Source organism: Phyllobates terribilis, unplaced genomic scaffold (assembly GCF_046119375.1).
Source record: "Phyllobates terribilis strain yellow unplaced genomic scaffold, ASM4611937v1 Scaffold_348__1_contigs__length_1988982, whole genome shotgun sequence".
Taxonomy (NCBI): domain Eukaryota; kingdom Metazoa; phylum Chordata; class Amphibia; order Anura; family Dendrobatidae; genus Phyllobates; species Phyllobates terribilis.
In genome coordinates this window covers 762,549-780,002 of record NW_027363108.1, presented here as the reverse complement: position 1 = coordinate 780,002, position 17,454 = coordinate 762,549, and positions in this window count along the sequence as shown.

Below are 17,454 nucleotides of genomic sequence, written 5' to 3'. Positions count from 1 at the left end.
TCCACGGGTGGCGTAGTCGGACATTTAAACATGAAAACCAAATAAATAGTTCCGCCACTGGTTTGACCGCCCTGAGCCACGGAACCGGGTCGCCGCCACGAAGACTACAACCACCAGCATCCACCAAAAAGGGTCCGGCTCCGGGTGTCCCAAGGCCCAGGGGGTGCGTCAGAACATTTTCATCACCTTTCACAATCACCAATGGGACAAGGCAGTGATGTCCTCTGTCCCCTCTCTTATACATCCTAGTGACGGAGCACCTGCTCTCATCAATTCGCCATAACCCCAATATTAGGTGGATTGAGGTGGGAGGCACCGAGTACAAGTGCTCTCTATTTGCTGATGATGTCCTAGTATATATCACTCAATCACATATATCCATCCATGCTGTTATGGCTGAAATAGATCACTTTGTTACATGGTCAAATTTTAAAATCAATGCAGCGAAGTCTGAGGCCCTCGATGTCTCCCTCCCCAAATCCATATAGGATTCCATCCAGTCCAACTTTCCCTTTGCCTGTCCCTCACAGGGTATCAAATACTTAGGAATTTCTATTCATAGAGACCTCTCCCATCTATGTTATCTTAATTTTGGGCCCTTTATTGAACAACTCCATACAGACCACGGTTGGCAAGTTAGAACTGTAAGATTCACTACGTGAACCGCTGGTGTTTTGTGGAAAAGCACATGTACACTGCGTTCCAAATTATTATGCAAAAAGTGTTTAGGAGTGATAAGGGAAGAATTTGTTTGTTTGTCAGTTAAACTCATTGATGGTGATGTGTGTCAGGGCTCTTTATATCACTGTAAGCAATTGCAGACACCTGTGCTAATTAGTTTGGCAGGTGTGTCCAATGAAAGGCAAGACTACTTAAGAAGGCTCTCTCACATTATTAAGCAGCCTACATTTTCTGCCAAAATGGGAAAGAAAAAGGATGTGTCGGCTGCTGAGAAGCAACAAATTGTGGAGTGTTTAGGTCAAGGCATGACTACAATCAACATTGTGCGATGATCAGGATGAAGTGTCTTGGCAATCAAGAAGTATGTAGCTGATTCACAGTACACACGTGTGCGTGCTGATAAGGGCAAATTGAGGACTCTTTCCTACAGGCAATTACGTCAGGTTGAAAGAGCAGCGGCAAAAAAGCCTTGTCATAGCAGCAGACAAGTTTTTGAAGCTGCTTGTGCCTCCAACGTCCCCCGAACAACAAGATGCAGGGTCCTTCAGAGGTTTGCAGCTGTGCATACGCCATCCTGTCGACCTCCTCTATCCACTTCACACAAGCAGAAACGGCTCCAGTGGGCCAAACATTACATGAAGACTGATTTCAAAACAGTTTTGTTCACGGATGAGTGCCGTGCAGCGCTCGATGGTCCAGATGGATGGAGTGGAGGATGGCTGGTTGATGGACACCCCACGCAAACACGGCTACAGCGCCAACAAGGAGGAGGTGGAGTAATGTTTTGGGCTGGAATCATGGGGAGAGAGATTGTCGGCCCCTTTAGGATCCCTGAAGGCACTAAAGATGAACTCCATAATGTATGTGGATTTTCTCAAACAGCACTTCCTGCCATGGTTCAAGAAGAAGAACCGTGTATTTCACAGCAAGATCATTTTTCTGCATGATAATGCACCATCTCATGCTGCACATAAAACATCTGCATCTCTGGCTGATATGGGCATAAAAGGGGACAAACTTATGGTGTGACCCCCATGCTCCCCTGACCTCTACCCCATTCAGAACCTTTGGAGCATCATTAAAAGGAGTGTCTATGATGGCGGGAGGCAGTTCACATCTAAGCAACAGCTCTGGGAGGGTATTCTGTCCTCATGCAAAACAATTGAAGCAGAAACCATCCAAAACCTGACAAATTCAATGGACGAGAGAGTTCAGAAGCTCCTTTCGAACAAGGGGTCCTATGTGAAAATGTAACATCACCTAGAATAAAGTTTTGAGTTGAAAACTGTTTGATTTCAGTTTCTAACAACCTGCTAATGCTTATAATTTCAAAAATGATCATTTTTTTGGTCTTTATTAAAATGAAAAGGTTGATCGAAAAGTTTGGGGGATCTAAGAGTGTGGCAACCCAGTAGTCATGATTACTTCGAATTCTGACAATATGAGAGTCATGCTGCAGGTAGTGCAGCAAGAAGGCACTTATGTGTCTTGCGCATCTCGGAGCCCCAAAATTATTTTCCGGGCTAGATGCAGCTAAAAATTATTTTTAATTTTAAATCTGGTGAAGCTTTAGTATAGATGGCCTAATAGGATCAGTGCTGCACACTGCTACAAAGCCCAAATTATTTTCCAGTCAAGACACAGATAAACATGATTAGTAATTTGAAAGCTTAAAACGGTTGGTAGGGTGATTTTAACCAATCATCAAGCTTTTACTCTCCCCAGGATGACACAGGGGTAGAAAAGTCGTTTCGGATCCATGATTTGTTCATCTTTATGAACGTGAGTCTGTCTACATTATCAGTGGAGAGCCGCGTGCGCTTATCTGTCAGCACACCACCAGCAGCGCTGAACACACGTTCAGACAGAACGCTGGCTGCGGGGCATGACAAGATCTCCAAGGCGTAAGTGGCTAGCTCCGGCCATTTATCCAGATTGGAAGCCCAAAAAGAGCAAGGGTCCAGTGACACAGTCGTGGCTTCAATGTTTACTTGGAGATACTCCTGTACCATCGTCTCTAGGCGTTGACTATGTGTCAGACTTCTTGTCTCCTGTGGCCTTGCAAAGGATGGGCTAAAAAAGTGGTGAAATGATTCCGCAAAATTGATGTTACCAGCAGATACTGTGGTTCTGTTACGGTTTGAGTGCTGAACACTTGACGGTCCCACGGTTGGCAAGTTGGAACTGTGAGATTCACTACGTGCACCACTGGTATTTTGTGGAAAAGCACATGTAAGATTCTGCAACAGTCTCTGCTGATACTCCTGCATGCGTGCATCCCTTTCTATGGCAGGAATAATTTCTGCAAATTTACTTTTGTACCGGGGATCTAACAGTGTGGCAACCCAGTAGTCAGGATTATTTCTAATTCTCACAATTCAAGGGTCATGTTGCAGGTAGTGTAGCAAGAAGGCACTCATGTGTGTTGCGCATCCAGGAGCACCAAGTCCCTGTTGTGTTGGTGGCGAGGTAACAATCATGCTTCCTTCCTCTGTCCTCTCCCCCCAACCTCGCACAACAGAAATGTGATCAAGGTCTCCCTCATCTGATGAGTCTTCCATCAGTTCGTCCTCCACTTCTTCCTGGGCTCCTGCACCTTCCTCACTAGTTTGGCTGCCACCATGCACCCTGGTAAAACCATCTCCCCCACCCTCACATGCCTGCCGCCTTGGTGCTGCCGACCGTCTGGACCTTGCAGATGTTAGCCCTTCCGCATACAACTCCTCCTCCTCTACTTCCTCCACCTCCTCTTGTGCCACCACCTGACTCCGAATTCTGTTTAACATGTGCTCCAGCATGTAAATCACCGGAATAGTCATGCTGATAATGGCATCGTCAGCACTAAACATCTTCGTCGCCATTTCAAAACTGTGCAGAAGGGTGCATAGGTCCCTGATCTGAGACCACTCCTCCAGCGTGATTTGCCCCACCTCTGAATCTCGTTGGCCCAGGCTATACGTCAGAACGTATTGCACCAGGGCTTGTCGGTGTTGCCACAGTCGCTGCAACATGTGCAGAGTTGAATTCCACCGGGTAGGAACATCGCATTTTAGCCGGTGAAGTGGCAGGCCCAACGACTTCTGTAGAGATGTAAGTCGCTGAGCTGCGGGATGCGAACGGCGGAAGTGAGCACACAGCGACCGTGCCCTCTGCAGAAGGCCATCTAGTCTGGGATAGTGGGCTAAAAATTGCTGGACAACCAGGTTCAACACGTGAGCCATACAAGGCACGTGTGTGACATTGCCCCGGCGAAGGTTTGCAGCATTGTCGCACACGGCCTTCCCTGGTTTCAGGTCCAGTGGAGACAACCATTCATGAAATTGGTTCTCCAGAGCTGACCACAACTCCTCAGCTGTGTGACTCACATTTCCCAGACATTTCAATGTAAATGTAGCACCCTGAGGATTCGGCTGCTACAGGGGTATTGCACCTCAACCCAGAGGTGTGATATTCCACTCCCGGGTAAGGATGGAGTGTGGAACTGAGCTCAGTTAGCTGCATGCACTACACACATCCCATTTCCGAGGAACAGACCGATGGTACTCCCACTAGAGAAATGTGCAGGTACGACAGTGTCTGTTCCTGGCTGGAGTGGGAGGGGGGGTGGAACATCCCAGTAGTGTAGGGGCAGATAGGGGGAGCAGCCTGGGTAAAGCTAGGAGCTCATTGGGTGCTGGTCACCTGAGCTCACACATAGAGGGAGTATATAAGGTGGGCACCATCTTAGATCAGGGTCTTTGTAGAGGAAGAGAGCAGAGGAGAAGAGCAGCTCCAAGGCCAAGAGAGAGAGAGAGGAGAAGGAAAGACCCAGAGGGGGAGAAAGAAGGAACTCCAAGAGCCCAAATAAGACCAGAGGGTGAAGAGTTGGCAACAGGGTACCGGATCCCAAGCTGGCAGAGGCTACAGCACACCTTAGCCAGGAACCGGAGGTCATGGGCAGGATCTGCCACGATCACCCACTAAATCCACCCGGAAGGCAGACCAGGAATAGGGTCAGGGAACCCAGAGACAAGGGTTTACCACCAAGAGGCCCGAGGGAACCGGACATAGGTGGATCCCTGGTGGGGAAGGCCAGAGAAGAGGACAGGACAGAAAGGGAGCTCAGGACCACGCTCCAGAATCACCTGGGGGTTGGCCGAGTCCAGGACCTGGTGGACGCAGCACGGCTCGGGTGGTCACTTAAGGCCGGAGTGACCAGAACAACTGCAGTAAGTAAACAAACCCTGAACTGCACAGCCCGACTCTGCGTCTCATTTCCATCCTCGCTGCACCACTACAACCCCCATCCTCTGCAACTGACCCCCTGAGGCTATACCCCTCCCGTTGGGGGTTATACTACCTGAGCTGCACATACATCACCAGCCTCAGCGGACCCTGCTGCAGCGGCGGCCGTACTGACCGCAATTCAACGGGTGGCGTAGTCGACACAAAAGAACATCTAGTAACATCATAAGGACTGCCACACACTGAGCTTGACACCCTGGGCACGGACCGGGTCACAGCCACTCGGAGACTACAACCCCCATCTGATCCGGCTCCGGGTATCCCTAATAGAGTTGAGCGTTGTTCTACTCGAACTGTTCGCCAATCTCAAATTCGAGCTGTTTTGGGCGGTGTTCGAGCCGGTCGGCGAACACGAACAATTTGAGAAAAATTCGGCTGTTCGAGGTTATGTTCGATAACTGTTCGTGCACCAAAATCATAACTGGATTTTTTCTCAGTAATGATGAAAATTAATGTTAATACGCAGTTTGAGTGTACAGCGGGGCGGGGGGAGGGGCAGGGGATGGATCTCTGCAGGAACAATGAAGATCTCCATTTTTTTTTCTCTTTCCCGCTTTTGCAGTGGGGAGGTGCAATCTGTCAGCCTATCAGCAGCGCACACACAGAGCGAAGTGCTTTTTTTCACACAAGCAAGGGCATGTGTGATTGGCAGTGTATGTCACATGTCCTTGCCCTATAAGACCAAGCCATTTTCCCCGTCGCCACCATTTTCTCACTGCTGCAGCTGCGTGTTAGACGGCACCGCTGTTGCTGTGTGCGCTATACCTTGTTAATTTCAAGCCAATTTTCGCACAAATATACAGATAGCTTGGGAGTAGGGAATAGTTGTGATTGCAGTCCTTTTAAGGACTAGGTTACAGCATTTCCTACGACTTTTATCAGGCAGGTCTGTGCTCTTAAATAGATAGATTGTGGGAGTAAAGACTAATTGTAATTGGAGTCCTTTTCAGGACTAGGTTACATCAGTTCCTATCAGTTTTTGCCAGGCAGGTCTGTGCCAGTGCTGTGCAAGTTTTTTTCACAGCATTTGGCTGAATCTAGCAAAGCTAATCCTTTTTGGCCTATTGCAGAGTGTGTTAGTCAGTGGAGTAGCCTATCTGTGTTGCAAGATATACCACCTGTGTATAGAATACCAATTTTTTTACTGCACCTAGTGAAGTAAAATCTTTTGGGCATAGCATCATTCTATTAGTCCATCTATACTGACCTCCATCAGGTTGCAAACTGAATATAATTTTTTTCTGCATCTAGCTCTGAAAAAATATTTGGGCTTCTAGCAGTGTGTGGGACTTGGTCTATTAGGCCATCTATACTGACCTCCATCAGGTTGCAAATTAAAAATAATTTTTTTCTTCATTTAGCTCTGAAAAAATATTTGGGCTTCTAGCAGTGTGTGGGACTTGTTCTATTAGTCCTTCTATACTGACCTCCAGCAGGTTGCAAATTGAATATAATTTTTTTCTGCATCTAGCTCTGAAAAAATATTTGGGCTTCTAGCGGTGTGTGGGACTTGGTCTATTAGTCCATCTATACTGACCTCCATCAGGTTGCAAATTAAAAATAATTTTTTTCTGCATCTAGCTCTGAAAAAATATTTGGGCTTCTAGCAGTGTGTGGGACTTGGTCTATTAGTCCATCTATACTGACCTCCATCAGGTTGCAAATTAAAAATAATTTTTTTCTTCATTTATCTCTGAAAAAATATTTGGGCTTCTAGCAGCGTGTGGGACTTGTTCTATTAGTCCATCTATACTGACCTCCATCAGGTTGCAAATTAAAAATAATTTTTTTCTGCATCTAGCTCTGAAAAAATATTTGGGCTTCTAGCAGTGTGTGGGACTTGGTCTATTAGTCCATCTATACTGACCTCCATCAGGTTGCAAATTAAAAATAATTTTTTTCTGCATCTAGCTCTGAAAAAATATTTGGGCTTCTAGCAGTGTGTGGGACTTGGTCTATTAGTCCATCTATACTGACCTCCATCAGGTTGCAAATTGAATAAAAAAATTTTCTGCATCTAGCTCTGAAAAAATATTTGGGCTTCTAGCGGTGTGTGGGACTTGGTCTATTAGTCCATCTATACTGACCTCCATCAGGTTGCAAATTAAAAATATTTTTTTTCTGCATCTAGCTCTGAAAAAATATTTGGGCTTCTAGCAGTGTGTGGGACTTGGTCTATTAGTCCATCTATACTGACCTCCATCAGGTTGCAAATTAAAAATAATTTTTTTCTTCATTTAGCTCTGAAAAAATATTTGGGCTTCTAGCAGTGTGTGGGACTTGTTCTATTTGTCCTTCTATACTGACGTCCAGCAGGTTGCAAATTGAATATAATTTTTTTCTGCATCTAGCTCTGAAAAAATATTTGGGCTTCTAGCGGTGTGTGGGACTTGGTCTATTAGTCCATCTATACTGACCTCCATCAGGTTGCAAATTAAAAATAATTTTTTTCTGCATCTAGCTCTGAAAAAATATTTGGGCTTCTAGCAGTGTGTGGGACTTGGTCTATTAGTCCATCTATACTGACCTCCATCAGGTTGCAAATTAAAAATAATTTTTTTCTGCATCTAGCTCTGAAAAAATATTTGGGCTTCTAGCAGTGTGTGGGACTTGGTCTATTAGTCCATCTATACTGACCTCCATCAGGTTGCAAATTAAAAATAATTTTTTTCTTCATTTAGCTCTGAAAAAATATTTGGGCTTCTAGCAGTGTGTGGGACTTGTTCTATTAGTCCTTCTATACTGACCTCCAGCAGGTTGCAAATTGAATATAATTTTTTTCTGCATCTAGCTCTGAAAAAATATTTGGGCTTCTAGCGGTGTGTGGGACTTGGTCTATTAGTCCATCTATACTGACCTCCATCAGGTTGCAAATTAAAAATAATTTTTTTCTGCATCTAGCTCTGAAAAAATATTTGGACTTCTAGCGGTGTGTGGGACTTGGTCTATTAGTCCATCTATACTGACCTCCATCAGGTTGCAAATTAAAAATAATTTTTTTCTGCATCTAGCTCTGAAAAAATATTTGGGCTTCTAGCAGTGTGTGGGACATGGTCTATTAGTCCATCTATACTGACCTCCATCAGGTTGCAAATTGAATAAAAAAATTTTCTGCATCTAGCTCTGAAAAAATATTTGGGCTTCTAGCGGTGTGTGGGACTTGGTCTATTAGTCCATCTATACTGACCTCCATCAGGTTGCAAATTAAAAATATTTTTTTTCTGCATCTAACCCAGCCAATAGTTTTGGCCTAATACCACAGTTTGGCCACTCAGCTCTGCTCGGTTACCATCCATTGTTTTTTTGTGCAAACAACTCCAGAGTTGTGAATTAGTTAACCACCAAAATGAGTGGAAAAAGGCCTGCTGCTGGTGGAAAGGGGAATAGGCGTGTTGGGAAGGGGAAAAAAGGTTGTGTCCGTGGGGTAGGTGCAGAAGAAAGACCATCTTCCAGCCAAACTAAAATGTCTACTTCTTTTAGCAGACAATGTGATAAGATCCCTTTCTTACGGCCACGCCAATCGCTACAAATTCCAGATGAGGCACAAAAACAGCAGGTGCTTCAACGGATATCAAGTGCTCCTTTAAGTGGGCTCTCCTCCACATCAACTTCAACATCTCAAATACTCCAGTCCTCAAAGGTGTCACCCAAATCGCACTTGCTTCCTCACAGCTCCCAAATCTCCAGCTGCCCGTCTGAGTATGAGGTAGAACAGATGGTTGAGTCTGCAGAGCTGTTTACTCATACTATAGCCTGGGAATCAGAGGTCGACTCCAGCGCTTCTGTGAATCCAGACGAGGAAATGATCTGCACTGATGCCCAGAATCTTTATGAGTCGGATCCAGGACCAGACGCAGAAGGTTCTGACCATAATGTAGACCCTCATTCCCAAACTGTAACTCCTGTTGGTGGAGACAATGAGGAAGACGATGATAAGACTCAAATACCTGATTGGAGCGACAACTTTAGTTTTTTGTCAGGGCAGGAACAGGTTGGCTCTGAGGACGACGGGTGTGATAACGCACAGGGTGATGATGATGAGGTCGGAGATCCCACTTACTGTCAACCCACAGTCAGCCAAGAGATGAGGTCAGCAGAGGAGGTGGAGGAAGATGCTAGTGACGACGAGGTCAGGTTGCGCCTTCCTGGACAGAGACGTAGTACTGGAAGCACGTCAACAACTGCATCCTCAAACACAACTCTGCCTCTCACCACAAGTCGTGGTGGCTCTTCAGGTCGCATGGGTGCTAAGCCTTGCATAGCCTGGGCATTTTTTCAGATCGATAAAGATGACCCAACTCGTGTTATCTGTAACATTTGTCAGCAAAAGCTAAGTAGAGGCCAAAAAATACATAGTTTGAGTACTTCATGCATGAACTGGCACATGGACATGAAGCATAAGTTGCAGTGGGAAGCTCAGTGTGCTACAATGCGGTCTAGCCGGCCGGGCCAACCACCGACTGCCATATCTTGTGCATCCGCGGCCTCTTCATCCTCTGTGACTGGGGGGACAGCAGTCACACCTGTTTTGGGGCGCAGACCTGCCACCTCTTTACCCGCAACAGCCAGCGTGATTGGCAGGTCATCATTTTCTTTGGAGGTGGTAACACCAGCTGGTCTTGAGCGCTGTCCGACATCGATAGCACCACCTTTGGATCAAGGCAACCTAACATGTCCGCCTGCATCTTCCTCACAGACCGGCAGTTTGCCGGGGACACCCTTATCAACCCCGTCTAAGCACAATAGCCAGCCCTCGGTCCCTCAGATGTGGACAAGTAAAAGACCATTTCCTCCTAGCCATGAGAAAGCTAAGAGGTTGAATTTCACCATCTGCAAGCTCTTGGCTACAGAAATGCTGCCTTTCCGCCTGGTGGACACAGAGGATTTTCGAGACCTTATGTCCGTCGCAGTGCCCCAGTACCAGATGCCCAGTCGGCACTACTTCTCAAAGAAAGGTGTGCCTGCGCTCAACCAGCATGTCACACACAACATCACCGCTTCTTTGAGAAACTCTGTGTGTGACAGGGTGCATTTCACCACAGACACTTGGACGAGTAGGCATGGACAGGGGCGTTACATGTCGCTGACTGGGCACTGGGTAACTATGGTGACAGCAGGACAAGGGGCTGCTGTCCAAGTCTTGCCGTCCCCACGAGTTGTGCGTCAATCCTCTTTATGTCATTTTTCCTCCACTGCTTCTGCCTCCTCAACCTCCTCTCGGTCTTCCACCTGCACCCAAAGCCTGTCTGGTCATGCCACAAGCTTTCTAACTGCGCAGAAGGGATCCTGCACACCTCCTTATTATGCTGGCAGTAGGGCTCAACGTCATCAGGCGGTTTTTACATTGAAATGTCTGAGAAATGTGAGTCACACAGCTGAGGAGTTGTGGTCAGCTCTGGAGAACCAATTTCATGAATGGTTGTCTCCACTGGACCTGAAACCAGGGAAGGCCGTGTGCGACAATGCTGCAAACCTGGGTGCGGCCCTTCGCCGGGGCAATGTCACACACGTGCCTTGTATGGCTCACGTGTTGAACCTGGTTGTCCAGCAATTTTTAGCCCACTATCCCAGACTAGATGGCCTTCTGCAGAGGGCACGGTCGCTGTGTGCTCACTTCCGCCGTTCACATCCCGCAGCTCAGCGACTTACATCTCTACAGAAGTCGTTGGGCCTGCCACTTCACCAGCTAAAATGCGATGTGCCTACCCGGTGGAATTCAACTCTGCACATGTTGCAGCGACTGTGGCAGCACCGACAAGCCCTGGTGCAATACGTTCTGACGTATAGCCTGGGCCAACGAGATTCAGAGGTGGGGCAAATCACGCTGGAGGAGTGGTCTCAGATCAGGGACCTATGCACCCTTCTGCACAGTTTTGAAATGGCGACGAAGATGTTTGCCATTATCAGCATGACTATTCCGGTGATTTACATGCTGGAGCACATGTTAAACAGAATTCGGAGTCAGGTGGTGGCACAAGAGGAGGTGGAGGAAGTAGAGGAGGAGGAGTTGTATGCGGAAGGGCTAACATCTGCAAGGTCCAGACGGTCGGCAGCACCAGGGCGGCAGGCATGTGAGGGTGGGGGAGATGATTTTACCAGGGCGCATGGTAGCAGCCAAACTAGTGAGGAAGGTGCAGGAGCCCAGGAAGAAGTGGAGGACGAACTGATGGAAGACTCATCAGATGAGGGAGACCTTGATCACATTTCTGTTGTGCGAGGTTGGGGGGAGAGGACAGAGGAAGGAAGCATGATTGTTACCTCGCCACCAACACAACAGGGACTTGGTGCTCCTGGATGCGCAACACACATGAGTGCCTTCTTGCTGCACTACCTGCAACATGACCCTCGAATTGTGAGAATTAGAAATAATCCTGACTACTGGGTTGCCACACTGTTAGATCCCCGGTACAAAAGTAAATTTGCAGAAATTATTCCTGCCATAGAAAGGGATGCACGCATGCAGGAGTATCAGCAGAGACTGTTGCAGAATCTTACATGTGCTTTTCCACAAAATACCAGTGGTGCACGTAGTGAATCTCACAGTTCCAACTTGCCAACCGTGGGACCGTCAAGTGTTCAGCACTCAAACCGTAACAGAACCACAGTATCTGCTGGTAACATCAATTTTGCGGAATCATTTCACCACTTTTTTAGCCCATCCTTTGCAAGGCCACAGGAGACAAGAAGTCTGACACATAGTCAACGCCTAGAGACGATGGTACAGGAGTATCTCCAAGTAAACATTGAAGCCACGACTGTGTCACTGGACCCTTGCTCTTTTTGAGCTTCCAATCTGGATAAATGGCCGGAGCTAGCCACTTACGCCTTGGAGATCTTGTCATGCCCCGCAGCCAGCGTTCTGTCTGAACGTGTGTTCAGCGCTGCTGGTGGTGTGCTGACAGATAAGCGCACGCGGCTCTCCACTGATAATGTAGACAGACTCACGTTCATAAAGATGAACAAATCATGGATCCGAAACGACTTTTCTACCCCTGTGTCATCCTGGGGAGAGTAAAAGCTTGATGATTGGTTAAAATCACCCTACCAACCGTTTTAAGCTTTCAAATTACTAATCATGTTTATCTGTATCTTGACTGGAAAATAATTTGGGCTTTGTAGCAGTGTGCAGCACTGATCCTATTAGGCCATCTATAATAAGCTTCACCAGATTTAAAATTAAAAATAATTTTTAGCTGCATCTAGCCCGGAAAATAATTTTGGGGCTCCGAGATGCGCAAGACACATAAGTGCCTTCTTGCTGCACTACCTGCAGCATGACCCTCATATTGTCAGAATTCGAAGTAATCATGACTACTGGGTTGCCACACTCTTAGATCCCCCAAACTTTTCGATCAACCTTTTCATTTTAATAAAGACCAAAAAAATGGTCATTTTTGAAATTATAAGCATTAGCAGGTTGCTAGAAACTGAAATCAAACAGTTTTCAACTCAAAACTTTATTCTAGGTGATGTTACATTTTCACATAGGACCCCTTGTTCGAAAGGAGCTTCTGAACTCTCTCGTCCATTGAATTTGTCAGGTTTTGGATGGTTTCTGCTTCAATTGTTTTGCATGAGGACAGAATACCCTCCCAGAGCTGTTGCTTAGATGTGAACTGCCTCCCGCCATCATAGACACTCCTTTTAATGATGCTCCAAAGGTTCTGAATGGGGTAGAGGTCAGGGGAGCATGGGGGTCACACCATAAGTTTGTCCCCTTTTATGCCCATATCAGCCAGAGATGCAGATGTTTTATGTGCAGCATGAGATGGTGCATTATCATGCAGAAAAATGATCTTGCTGTGAAATACACGGTTCTTCTTCTTGAACCATGGCAGGAAGTGCTGTTTGAGAAAATCCACATACATTATGGAGTTCATCTTTAGCGCCTTCAGGGATCCTAAAGGGGCCGACAATCTCTCTCCCCATGATTCCAGCCCAAAACATTACTCCACCTCCTCCTTGTTGGCGCTGTAGCCGTGTTTGTGTGGGGTGTCCATCAACCAGCCATCCTCCACTCCATTCATCTGGACCATCGAGCGCTGCACGGCACTCATCCGTGAACAAAACAGTTTTGAAATCAGTCTTCATGTAATGTTTGGCCCACTGGAGCCGTTTCTGCTTGTGTGAAGTGGATAGAGGAGGTCGACAGGATGGCGTATGCACAGCTGCAAACCTCTGAAGGACCCTGCATCTTGTTGTTCGGGGGACGTTGCAGGCACAAGCAGCTTCAAAAACTTGTCTGCTGCTATGACAAGGCTTTTTTGCCGCTGCTCTTTCAACCTGACGTAATTGCCTGTAGGAAAGAGTCCTCAATTTGCCCTTATCAGCACGCACACGTGTGTACTGTGAATCAGCTACATACTTCTTGATTGCCAAGACACTTCATCCTGATCATCGCACAATGTTGATTGTAGTCATGCCTTGACCTAAACACTCCACAATTTGTTGCTTCTCAGCAGCCGACACATCCTTTTTCTTTCCCATTTTGGCAGAAAATGTAGGCTGCTTAATAATGTGAGAGAGCCTTCTTAAGTAGTCTTGCCTTTCATTGGACACACCTGCCAAACTAATTAGCACAGGTGTCTGCAATTGCTTACAGTGATATAAAGAGCCCTGACACACATCACCATCAATGAGTTTAACTGACAAACAAACAAATTCTTCCCTTATCACTCCTAAACACTTTTTGCATAATAATTTGGAACGCGGTGTACATGTGCTTTTCCACAAAACACCAGTGGTTCACGTAGTGAATCTTACAGTTCTAACTTGCCAACCGTGGTCTGTATGGAATTGTTCAATAAAGGGCCCAAAATTAAGATAACATAGATGGGAGAGGTCTCTATGAATAGGAATTCCTAAGTATTTGATACCCTGTGAGGGCCAGGCAAAGGGAAAGTTGGACTGGATGGAATCCTATATGGATTTAGGGAGGGAGACATCGAGGGCCTCAGACTTCGCTGCATTGATTTTAAAATTTTACCATGTAACAAAGTGATCTATTTCAGCCATAACAGCAGGGATGGATATATGTGATTGAGTGATATATACTAGGACATCATCAGCAAATAGAGAGCACTTGTACTCGGTGCCTCCCACCTCAATCCACCTAATATTGGGGTTATGGCGAATTGATGAGAGCAGGTGCTCCGTCACTAGGATGTATAAGAGAGGGGACAGAGGACATCCCTGCCTTGTCCCATTGGTGATTGTGAAAGGTGATGAAAATGTTCTGACGCACCCCCTGGGCCTTGGGACACCCGGAGCCGGACCCTTTTTGGTGGATGCTGGTGGTTGTAGTCTTCGTGGCGGCGATCCGGTTCCGTGGCTCAGGGCGGTCAAACCAGTGGCGGAACTATTTAAGTGGTTTTGATGTTTAAATGTCCGACTACGCCACCCGTGGATTGCGGTCAGAGTGAACCGCCGCTACAGGGCAGACCGCTAAGGCTGGTGTTGTGGGTGCAGCAGAGCGTAGCATAACTCCCCACGGGAGGAGTATAGCCTCAGGGCAGTGTATGCGGAGGATGGGGGTGATGGTGCAGGGCAGCAGCAGTAACGACACGGAGTCAGTGATGCAGTTCAGGGCCTTTACTCACAGTTCTTATTATCCAGACCACGTCTGCAGGTAACGGCTGCCCACGTCGTACTGTGCTCACCAGGTGAGGGGCTCAGACAACTCCCAGATAACTTTGGAGCGCTTCACAGGACCCCCTTTGTGTGTCCTTTGTCTGGCCTTTCTTACCAACACTTCTGTCCGGCTGCCTCGGGCCTCCTCTTGGTAAACTTGGCGCCAGTTTCCCTGACCCTATGTGGTGCCTTCCTAGCGGGTGGAGCAAGGGGCTGCGCCACATAAAATGTCAGAGCCTCCGGTTTCTAGCTGAGGGTCGTTTCCTGCCTCCACTAGTTCGGGGACCGGTCTCCCCCTTTGGCCTGACCCCTCCACGCAGGTGGATTCGGGCGTGCGGTGGCGACTCGCCCGTCCGCACCCCTGGGATCCCTTCATTCCTCGTTCCTGGAGCCTTCTCCGCTCCTCTTCCTTCCTTCTCCCTCTTGCAGGCCTGGGCCTCTGTTACTAGGCCCGCCTCCGGAGCAGAGCTCATGCAGAACCCCTGCTCCCTGCCACTTCTGCTCAGACTTCTCTGCACTGAACTAAGATGGTGCTCACCTTTTATACTCCCTTCTCAATGCACCCAGGAACTACTTCCTCCCTGCTCCTGCACTGCAGGGTTCCCCTTCCTCAGTGTTCCCTCCCCCCACTCCAGCCAGGGACAGGGACTGTCGTGCCCATCTCAGGGGCATATTGGTCGCCCTGCCCCACGGCAATGTGGTGTAATGCATGCAGGTGTCGGGTCCTGATCCACACTCCATCCTTATCTGAGAGTGAGATATCACACCTCTGGGTGAGGTGCAATACGTCTGTAGCAACCGAGCCCTCGGTGCTACAGTTCCATTTATCTTCAGCCTAGGTGACGTATTGTGATACAGGGCCGTGATTTTGGCTATAAAAGGGTCCCCTAGACCCCTACCCCAAGCTTTTTAAGAGAATCATATATGGCGTGCCAGGAGACTCTATGGAATGCTTTCTCAGCATCCAACGAGAGTATCTACTTACAAATTTTTAACTGCATCTAGCCCAGGAAATACTTTGTGCCTAGTAGCAGTGTCTGCTAGTCAGCGGATTATCCCGGCTGTTAAGCAAGCTACACCACCTGTAGTTTGGACACTTAATTTTTTCAAAGGAAATGCTTCGGGACCACGGGATACTTAGTGAAGAGCATCAGGAGGCACCCCAAGGCATAGGGGCTGGGACTGGCACTAGGATGCCTTGCGGTGGACAGCCGAGCTCGATCCTTATAAAAGCTTTTTAACTGCAGCAGCTTTAGTGGACGCTACTGGAGCTGGAATTACGCGGCTGCTGGCATGAGACTTGCCCTCCAATAGATCCTTGTAAATGGATTTAAAGTGTATTCATTCAAATTAGAGGGACAATTTAAATTAAAAAGCTTAGAGCTGCCTCCACCACAGGGGGGCTCTCTCGACCCACCAGCGGACAGGCACCAGTATTGGGAGAGGGGGGCTGGCCGTCAGGGTTCACCGCGGCTCTGGCACAAACCCGGCGACACGGAGGTGGCACGGGCAGGAGCGGACTGGCCGTCTCGGCTTCTCACTTTTTGGATTTTAGAAGGGCATGACATGCCTATATCTGTGTCTCCCCCTCCTTTTACTCCTCCACCTCTTTTCTTTTCGCATGACTATATGTACTTGTCACTTTTCCATGTGTTAGTTGTGTCTTCTGAGCAGTTTGTCAGCTTTTGGACACCTTTGAAGGTGTTTTCTATGTGTTTCTATGTGTTTTTGTTTGCCTGCCATTGGTTTTAACGGTGTTCGAAGGTGTTCGACGAACAGTTCGACGAACAGTTCGGCGAACACACGGGTGTTCGACGAACCGAACCGAACTCGAACACTACGGGGGTGGCTCAACACTAATCCCTAACAGCACTGGCCCAGGGGGCGCGTCAACTTTGGCGTAGTCGGCAGGATAACGTGCCCGCAACAACCGGGTACTGCGTGCCTGAAGAAAAGTACACCGTTACCTTAAAAAGAAGTCTCCCGCCGGTTCCGGAGGGTCCCCGTCATCGGGCCCCATCACAGGTCGTTTCCCGCCGGTTGTCCGCCATTTGCAGCTTTTTCCCGCCATCCATGTAGTTTCCCGCCACTGGGAGACGATTCCCGCCATTTCCAAAGATTTCCCGCCTTGGAAGAGCGGACGCCATTATGGGCGTGCCAGAGGGTGGCAAGAGGCCACCTCCCATCGTGGGCCAGGTCGAAGAATGGCGCCAAAAGCGGAAACCGCGCCCACCAACAGAGACTGTGATGCTGGAAGTGTCCATCAGCGTAAGAGAACTGCCCCTGGAACTGACAATCACTAAGTTGCCCCGGTACCACCCCCAATGTGGGCGTAGACAGAAGAAGAGAACAAAGATGGGTGTCGCCTGGAGCAGTCTGGAGAGAGCGCACCCGGAGACAAGACGTCTGGAAGAGAGTCCAGAGAGAGCCTACCCGGAGATGGAGGGAGAGTCAGGCAGCACCGACCCAGTGGTCAGGAGCCTGCTGCAAGCAACAACCCCACTAGGCTTAGTGGAGATCCTAACACAGCTCCCCCGAGACCGGGAGTGTGCACAGACCGCGCTGGAGGGCCTCGCACGGAGGATGGCCCGGGTGCAGCGAGAGACGTTGGCGGAGTGGAGCCGAGAGATGGCCCAGCAGACCGAAACCCGTCAGCGGAGCACGCCACCCGAGACGAGGAGACAGACCGCCTCTGAGGATGGCGCAGGAGGAATGAAGGCAGGAGACGGCGCCGAGAAGGGAGCTGAACGGACGGAGGCAGGTAAAGGGGACGTCTCTACCCCGAGCCGGGAAACCGCGTGCCTGCCCCAGCTCCCCGTCGCAGAGCCCGAAATTCCCCCTGCCGTGCCCGTCGCTGCA